This window comes from Anolis sagrei, chromosome 2 (genome assembly GCF_037176765.1).
Source record: "Anolis sagrei isolate rAnoSag1 chromosome 2, rAnoSag1.mat, whole genome shotgun sequence".
In the NCBI taxonomy this organism is placed as follows: domain Eukaryota; kingdom Metazoa; phylum Chordata; class Lepidosauria; order Squamata; family Dactyloidae; genus Anolis; species Anolis sagrei.
The window spans coordinates 247243272-247253238 of record NC_090022.1 but is presented as its reverse complement, the minus strand read 5'-3'; the positions used below and the strand labels follow the sequence as shown (position 1 = coordinate 247253238).

Sequence of the window (9967 nt, the reverse complement as noted above, 5' to 3'; positions counted from 1 at the left end):
CTCTTCTCCACACTTGCAATGTTGTCGTGGACTCCACTAGATAGCCCATTTCTTAAGATTAGTGTGGTCTGTTCTGCTCCTGAGGGGAGCTGGGCATGTTTAGCCTGAAGAAGAGAAGGCTGAGAGGAGACATGATAGCCATGTATAAATATGTGAGAGGAAGCCACAGGGAGGAGGGAGCAAGCTTGTTTTCTGCTTCCTTGGAGACTAGGACGCGGAACAATGGCTTCAAACTACAAGAGAGGAGATTCCATCTGAACATTAGGAAGAACTTCCTGACTGTGAGAGCCGTTCAGCAGTGGAACTCTCTGCCCCGGAGTGTGGTGGAGGCTCCTTCTTTGGAAGCTTTTAAGCAGAGGCTGGATGGCCATTTGTCAGGGGTGATTTGAATGCAATATTCCTGCTTCTTGGCAGGGGGTTGGACTGGATGGCCCATGAGGTCTCTTCCAACTCTTTGATTCTATGATTCTATGATTCTAAGATGTGCCCAGGAGGGAGTTTCTCATCCGGTATTAGCCACTGATTGAGGTTCCAGGTTTTAACCTACCACTTTTGGACTCTCGCTTGCTGAGGTGTTCCTATGAGTATCTCTGTACATCTTAAGAAGCTATTTCTTGATTTAAGGTATTGGCTTGCTGGTTGATATCTGAACAGAGGATGGGTCAGAGATGTCACTGCCTTGGTCCTTTCATTACTGACTGCTACTTCCTGATAGATGTCAAGTGCTGTAATCCCAGCTAAACAGTATAATTTCTCCAGCAGCGTAGGGCATAGACATCTTGTGATAATGCAGCATGTCTAATTAAGAGTCACATCCACTGTTTTAATATGGTGAGATGTATTCCATACTAGGTATGCCCTGAGTCCCTTTGGGGAGATAGAGCGGAATATAAATAAAGTTTTATTATTATAGTTTTATTATATTATGCATACCCAGCAGCAGAGTAGCAAAGCTCCAGCGCGGATGTCTTCACTGTGTCTGGTTGTGATCCCCAGATTGTGCCAATCAGCTTTCATATGATATTATTTCTGGCACCCACTTTTTGCTTGATATTCAAGTAATGCTACTTGTAAGTCAGAGCACGGTCCATGTACTTTGCTGTGCTGCAATGCTCCAGTGGGATTCCTTCCCAGGTAATCCTCCGAACTTGTGATGCTTGTCTGTTCTTAAGGTGAAAGCACACATCTGCATTTTAGATGGGTTAGGAATCTGCTGGTTTTTCCTGCAATAGGCAGTAAGAGCGCCTAATACTTTGGAGAGCTTCTGTTCAACCATGTCAAAGCTCACTACTTGAGCAGTGATGGCATGATCGTCAGCATAGATGAAATTCTTTGTACCTTCTGGCAGTGGCTGTTCCTTTGTATTGAACATTGAAGGACAGCCACTGTCCAGGCAGCCTGACTCCTCAGCATCTCCTATTTGCCCAGTGGCACTTCAGAGCTTCTGAGGGCAGCATTGGTGAACGGGACAAAGCATGACAATGGGGGGCAACCAGAGAGGAATCCCACTTGAGAGTGCAGAAGAGGAGGTGGCATTTGTGTAAGTGTTAAAATACTTCAGCTGTCATGGCTCAATCCTATAGAATTCTAGGAATTGTAGTTTGGTGATGGAGGAGCACCCTTTGGCAGAGAAGGCTAAAGTTTTGTAAAACTATAACTCTCAGGACCCCATAGTTTTGAGCAGTGTCAATTGAAGTGGTGTATTCATGTCAGTGGAGATCAGGCATGGACAAACTTCTGTTAGGAATTGTGGGAGTTGAAGTCCAAAACACCTGGAGGACCGAAGTTTGCCCATGCCTGGTGTAGATTAGGTTAGCTTTTGAGAGAAATACTTAAATTCAAGGCTGGATTAAATATTAAGCAAAATAAGCATGCTCTTTGGGTCTCAAGAGAAATAGGAGCAGCAAAGAAATTTTCAATTGCCGGATATATCCCACTTAGGAGCCCCCAGTGGCGCAGTAGGTTAAATTGCTGAGCTGCTAAACTTGCTGAACAAAAGGTCACAGGTTCAAATCCGGGAAGCTGCGTGAGCTCCTGCTGTTAGCCCCAGCTACTGCCAACCTAGCAGTTCAAAAACATGCAAATATGAGTAGATCAATAGGTCCCACTCCAGCAGATAGGTAACGGTGCTCCATGCAATCATGCCAGCCACATGATCTTGGAGGTGTCTATGGACAATGCTGGCTCTTCGGCTTAGAAATGGAGATGAGAACCAACCCCCAGAGTTGGACACGACTGGACTTAATATCAGGGGAAAACCTTTAGCTTATATCCTGTTTTGTAATTGAGACACAAAATGGCTCACAACAATAAGTAAATCCATACAATTTTAGAATCTCTGTCATATAAATATTAAAATATGAGGATTAAGCATACAAAATTGGTTAAAACTTGTATTAATAAATGGTGCAAAACAGCAAATGCTGCAGCTGAACCAAGCCTCGCAAAAAGGATCTCTCACATAGTAGAAAACTTTTCAAATGTAACTCAATTGGAAATATTATTTTTTTAAAAAACCATTATTTTCCAGCTTATAAGTTTCCATGTTATGGTTTCTAATTGTTTATATTTTGAATTAGGTATATATGGAAGCATCAAAGTGCTTAGGGCCTCTAAAGGTCTTAATCCAGCCCTACCTGAATTCATGTCTGTGGGAACATAAGGAGTGGAATGAATCACTCTAGAGTGTAGGTGTGTTTGGAGTGCGAAGTCTGTCACAATGTGTTGCATTGTTTCAGTATCATTATAATAGATTATTTTGTCCTTGTAGATACCTGTGAAGTGGCTGATAAACAAGTTAAAGGGATAAACACGTGTAAGTCTGCACTGACTCATCTGTCCTTCCTGTTTTGCATGTGAACACAATATCACATTTGCTTGTAAAGATTTTTGCCTGAACCTAATACAATTTTGTGAATTTAGCCCAAACCATATTATACAATTGGATAGGCTGTATCTGCACTACTATCTGCTTACAGGGAGGTAAAACAAAATACAGGGCAATCTGGTATTAAGAAAGTTTAAGTCCCAATACTATAACCACAAAAATAATTCTCTGTACACAGTGAAGATTGTGCAAGTTAATCACATGGATTATTTTGATAGCTGCTTGCGAAGAACTATATTCTGTAAGCATCTATTGGGCTTTATTCTAGATTTGGATTTTATACACCAAATAATACAAAATCTCTGTGTTACAAACAACACTATTTAAAGAAAGACAGGACTTAAACATTACTGCAATCATTTGTATAGTTCTTTCTTTCTTCCTTCAACACTAGTATAATATTCTCTACTTTTTCAACATTCAAATATATGACAAAATGTATGAAATAATGAAACAATAGCAAGTCAAGTTTGAATGTTCATTAGTAGAGACTAAAGTGAGACAACTATTTTTTAAAAAAAGATACAACTGCTCCAGCCCTATTTCACAAATAGATAGTTGAATAATGTATTTGAATAATATACAAATGCAACAGACTCAATAACTTTGCATCAACTACATTTCCTTTTTTAAAAAAGAAAGAAAGAAAAGAAAGTCAATAGTTATCAACAGGACTATTGGATTAGCAAATGTCATAAGAAAAGCAATTCATAAGGGTGTATTGACTATTACATCAGTCAGATATCAGCCCATCTGATGTACCCTTCCATGGTGACATAATTAATTATCGATGTCAAAGTTATAAACTACTTCTGCATGCCAATAAACACCTCTGACCTTGGTGTGTAATTAGTAGAATTATAAGGGTGTGAACAAATGACTTGCTCAGCATTAACACGTTGCAGCATTTGAAATGGAAGAACTTTCACAAAGTGTTTACAAGGCAACAGAATAGAATAGCTTTCTTTTATAAACATACTGCCTTTCTATATTTGTTAACATGTTTTCCTGCTCTGTTAAGAGGTTGTTCATATTGCATTCAGCCTCTCTCTATCTCTGTTTTTTTATGTCTTTCAGTGTGGTCTCATCACAGCAGTGGGGGAAACCATGTGACCCAGGAGATGTTGGTCTGCAAGGCCCAGTTGCCCTGGCTAACTTTCCCAGTGGTGATTGCAGTCTCATATAGACAAATATGGAGCAATGCTAACATTTGTAAAAGATGAGAGGAAGGACTTGGTCTATTTTAAAAGAAATCTTTTCCCAAGATTTATGGTAATAAATATGTCCTATTACATCTGATTCCTGTTGATGTCCTGCAAAGAATTTTCAAGCAGAGCCTGAGGTTGGTGTCATATTTCAGGATATAGTTTCTGGAAACGAGGACAAGTCAGACTGTTGTGAAAAATACAGCAGAGACTTGTGACACCTTCAGGGCTGTTATGATCAAGTCACTCGTAGCCCGCATCACCTCCTCGCAGGAAAGGAAAGAGAAACATTCACCTTGAAAGCACCAGGTATGTGACTTGGAGAGGGAGGAAGTTTCCTAGACTCCTCTTGGTTCATCTTGGGTCAGTGTTTCTCAACCTTACTAATGTCGCAACCCCTTAATACAGTTCCTCATGTTGTGGTGACCTCCAACCATAAAATTACTTTCGTTGCTACTTCATAACTGAAATTTTGCTCCTGTTATGAATTGTAATGTAAATATAAGATGTGCAGGATGTATTTCATTCACTGGATGAAATTTGGCACAAATATCCGATACATGCACATTTAAATACTGGTGGGGTTGGGGGGGATTGATTTTGCCATTTGGGAGTTGTAGTTACTGGAATTTATAGTTCACCTACAATCAAAGAGCATTCTGAACTCCACCAGTTGAACCAAGCTTGGCACACATAAGTCCCATGACCAACAGAAAATACTGAAAGGGTTTGGTGAGCATTGGCCTTGAGTTTTGCAGTTGTACATCTACATCCAGAGAGCACTGTGGCTTCAAACAATGATGAATCTGGACCAAACTTAGCACGGATATTCAATATGCCCAAATGTGAACACTGGTGGAGTTTGAGGGAAATAGGCCTTGACATTAGGGAGTTGTAGTTGCTGTGATTTATAGTTGACCTACAATCAAAGAGCATTCTGAACCCCACCAACGATAGAATTGGGCCAAACTTCCCATACAGAACCCCACGAACAACAGAAAATACTGTGTTTTCTAATGGTCTTTGGTGACTCCTCTGACACTCTCTCATGACCCCCCCCCCCACGGGTCCCAACCCACAGGTTGAGAAATGGCATCTTAGCCTTTGAGGCACTACAGCGAAACTTACTGAATGCACGTCACAGTTCAATGCAATAGCAAAGCCAGTCTGAAAGAACCCTCTTTTGATGATGATGATGATGATGATGATGATGATGATGATGATGACAATGATAATTTCTCTCTTAGATTCCAGAGTCATGTTGTCATTCTTGCTGATGTCAGCAAAGGTGCTCAGGGATGCCCATTATCTCTTTAGAGCTCCATAGCCATCTGCAGTTAAACTCTGGAGCATTCCCCCACTTTGAGGAATGCAACTTAAAGCCAGGTCATTTGGACATCCAGGAGCAGGTTCTTGTTCCAATTGAAGTTTGATGAGAAAAGGGGAAACAGATACAGATATGGTGCTTCTGAGCAATTGCTCTCTTCTTCATTTTATCCTCTTAATGTTCCAGAAAGTGGCTTTCTAAGGTCATTCAGTAAGGATTAAGGACTGCAAGGAGCCATCAGGATCACCATTTTTAACTCTAGAAAGGTGCCTGCTGTCATGGAAAACACATCAGGGAAATCTTCTTCATTCACACCATTACACATCCACTTGAAGTTGGATCTCATCGAATTTATTACTAGAGCTAGTTTCCTATGCAGAGAGATATAAATGAAGGTTGCTTTAAAAAGGCTGTTTATAACTCATGTGAATGTTGATTGCTTTACAGGCACTTGAAGAGTCTTTTAGGACTTTGCAGACATCAGGACATCTTATGCTTTGAAATCCGTTTTTGATCCCCTAAAGCTGTTGCTGAAGAAGAGAGCCTTAGGAAAGCAGCTTGAGAACCATGGTTTGAAAATTAATTATTGCATAGCATGGCTAATAGTTATAAATCCTTTCATATTTTATTTCAAACACTATACACTTATACACTTGTAATAAAAGAATAAACTATTAACCTTTTTGTTTGGATAGGAGGTGAAATCCATCAAGCAGAAGAACTATAAAAATGCTAACTTTACAAGAGTTTTTCTTTGGAAAGAGGTATAGTCGTGTTCTGATTACAGAGTACAGAAATGTAAGACAAAAATAATATGGGTAATTTTCGCATTTTGAGGCTTTGCACAGTAAAATCTGAAGCTAAACTCAAAGACCTGAACATGACCAGCAGAACAGAGCAGCAGAACAGAGCCTTCTTGCCTGTAAGTATGTCTCTGGAAGAAAAGGTATTGTGGGTGGGCATCTAGGCCCAAGGAACTTATCTGTCAATCCATGACACTTGGTGCTATATACTTCTCATGAACGAGCAGGTAATGTAAGCAATGAGATACCTCTTTGCCTCCAGCTGTTGCTTCTTTCCAACATCATATCTTTTTCTTCTTGACATGCAACAACAGTGATGCTGCAATTGTGGCTGTCACTGAGACCTGTGTAATATACAAACGATAAGTCAATTTGAAGCAGATCTCTATGGGGCACTGCAAGATAAGGTTGTCATCTCCACGTTATATTCAATCTCTTTATCTCTCTTTCTAAAAAATTGTCTTCAGGGGGGAGGAACCCTCAGTTTGGTCTGGATCTCATTTGGATTGAGTATTTATTTATTTACCATACTTGTATCCCACCTTTCTCAACCCCAAAGGGGAGTCAAGGCAGCTTTACAAAGGCAACAATTAAATGCCTCAGTCTTTCCACAAGGCAGATTTGTGGCATAATGTAAAATAAACCACATGTAGTTTACGTTTGATCAGTCCACACACTGCCTTGCCAGAGAAAGAAAATATGCCACACAGATGAACAGTAAAGAACAAGTCATTTACTCTTTGTAATTCAGAACATCATATTTACAATGTGCACAGTTGCATCAACTCACATAATGTCATTTTTTGCGAGATTTAAAATGGTCTTTCTTTGTCTATGTGGATAAACTCCATCAGCAGCTCATGAAGCAAGAGCACAATCCAGACTTGACTCTCTCTGCTTCTCGGTAAGCACCTGCATAGCTCAAGTCTAAAAAATGTAACAGTATCCAAAAGTCCCAGACTAAACCAGCTCTCCGGGCATAGCCCAACCAATCAGCTTTATGCATCTTATTTTACAGTTGACACACATACACTAACTGATTTCTTGCATGCTCCAAAATGATTTTGCTAAGCCCTGCCGTGAATTGCCATGAGAGGTCACAGTTATTCAAAGATAGAAATCTTCGTAATCAGGACAATTCAGGACTTATCCATAATTTCCATCTACTCCTACTTACTTTACCCATCTTATCTCTTGTCTTGACCAATCTTAAGTCTGTCTCACCTAAGCCTCAACTTTGCTAAATACTGAAGTTTGGTGCAGTCATGACAAACATTGTTTTTGAAAAGAGGCTGAATAATTGCATATTTGAAGTTCTCACGCAGACTTTCATTGGTGCTGGAACAACATAATTGGTTCACCCATCTGTTGGAGGCATAGAAGGACACCCAAGCAGAAGCAAAGAGCTTAAGATGACTTCTTCATAGAATGATGAAAGAGGTGCCTTAGATCTTCATGCATTGTTTCAAAGTGAAACAGTCATCAGAGCCTGTAGAACTGAAGTGCTGATTCAGACAGTGATTCTGAGATAGGAAAGCCGTCTGAGGCTTCACAGAACATTACAACACAAGCGTCAAAAGCAGTGTAATAACCAACCAAACTGTAAAAAAGAAAGTTAATTAAAGACATTTAGAAGGCAGGCATCTCAATGCGAGCATTAGTAACTTAAAAACTTAAGCACTTATCTTCCTTATGAAACCTCATATGTGCTATCTAAGAAGAAATTCCAATTTCACTAGTGTGAAATCCTTCATCGGAAGATCTGGATGAAACCGTCAGTGGAAAATAATTTCACTATAGAGGATGTAGATGGCATTAGCTAATCTTCCATCTGCTATTACAACATAAAGGTTTTTCTTTAAAGAGACAACTGACGTTATCTACTATGCAAATATTAGCACTTTTCTTGTTAAAGCGAAGTAAAACAATCCTTTTGAAATCATTATTAGTCTCAGTTTTTCAGAACAAGGATAGAGCAATAGGATAATAAAGAAATCACACAACATTTCAAATTTATATTTTATTCTCAAAAATTACAGTTCTTGTCTGCTATATATTAAGATCTAATTTATGTGACAATTTTCAGAAGAGACATTAATCTAGTATATTATCCTGATCTTGTTTGTCTTGTCATTCATACATGATATCAGGACCTCGAAAGTTACTCTGTACTCAACACTAAGTAAGCAGTAGTGGTTTTTTTGTGGGGGGAGGGGGATTTCTCACCTCCACAGATCTCTAGTTTTTAACATAAGTACAACGTTCAACCTAAAAGGGACTGGAAATCACTACTGATTGTGATTGTTGGTTTTTTAGGGAGATTTGTTGTCTATTCGTTCAGTTGCTTCTGACTCTTTGTGACCTCATGGACCAAGCTCCCTTTTAGCCATCACCAGCCCTAGTTCCTTCAAGGTCAAGCCAGTCGCTTCAAGAATACCTTCCATCCATCTTGCCCTTGATCAGCTCCTCTTCCTTTTTCCTTCCCTTTCCCCCAGCATCATTATCTTCTCCAAGCTGTCCTGTCCTCGCATTATGTGGCCAGAATACTTTATCTTTGCCTCTAATATTCTTTCCTCCAGTGAGCAGTCAGGCATTTTTTTCCTGGAGTATGGACTGGTTTGATCTTCTTGTGGTCCAAGGCACTCTCAGAATTTTCCTCCAGCACCAAAGTTCAAAAGTGTCTATCTTCCTTTGCTCAGCCTTCCTTATGGTCCAGCTCTCACATCTATAGGTTACTGTATGGAATACCATTGCTTTAACTATGCAGATCTTCTTCACTTGAGGAGGGCTCCTGGGTGTTCAGGGGGGTATGGAGGGGCCAAGGGACTGTATGGGATCCCCTCCCCAAGATTATATGATACCTTTAGGGCGTGGAGTCCCACACTTACTTTAGGATTTCAGGCAGGTTGTTTTTCCACTCAGTGCAGTAATTCATGGTGTCAGCTCCATGAACTTCATCCTATACTCGACCTGTTCTTCTTCTGAAATATCATCTATAGCACCCAGTTTCCCCAGCTGAAGGAGCTGGGGGTGGTGACGACCGACAGGGAGCTCTGGCGTGGGCTGGTCCATGAGGTCACAAAGAGTCGGAGACAACTGAACGAATGAACAACAACAACACCCAGTTTCCACTGCCAGTCTCCCATCCAAGTTCCCATCAGGACTAACCCCACCTAACATCTAAGATCACACAGGATCTGATGCCTTTATAATATTTACCTGAATCATATTGCCCAAATCCCTCCATGTATGGCAACATCAGATGTAGGAATAATAAAGAATGGCTCTCTCAGGAAGATAAAGATAGTGGTGCAATAGGGATAATTCCTCATTGCTTGCCCCAATGCATTACACATTGTATTGTTGCACTGCCTGCACCTACAATCCCTAAAACAGTGTGACCTTCCCATGGCCACCCAGTGGGTTTCTATGACTGAACAAGGATTTGAACCTTGATATATTGGAGTTCTAGGACCTTGTCACACGCCCCAACTTGGACATTCCTTCTTGCCCGACTCATGGCACCCTGCGTGCCCTTCCTCCTCCCTTCATCACAGGCGGAGGGGGAGAAGGATGTGTTGGCACCCTTTCCCACCCCCATCACATGGCAGAAAGAATGGTAATGTGTGGCAATGTGCATTGTCCCACCACCCTTTCTGCCATCACCTGGGAGCTACCCACATGATGCTGTCCTCCCCGTAGTGGAGGGCAAGGTGCCTTTCAGTGCTTTGCCCTCACTTTGGGA

General features: G+C 40.7%; 1 long non-coding RNA gene across 2 annotated transcripts; it reads left to right on the top strand.

Moving 5' to 3' along the window:
- Nucleotides 1-1814: 1814 nt before the first annotated feature.
- LOC132767188 (uncharacterized) lies at nt 1815-6094 on the top strand. 2 transcript variants are annotated; one of them, XR_009630616.2, is made up of 3 exons: nt 1815-2691; nt 3965-4401; nt 5867-6094. It is a non-coding gene; the product is annotated as an uncharacterized lncRNA (long non-coding RNA). The 2 variants fall into 2 exon arrangements; XR_009630615.2 differs by lacking the exon at nt 1815-2691 and adding an exon at nt 2711-2815.
- Nucleotides 6095-9967: the final 3873 nt, after the last annotated feature.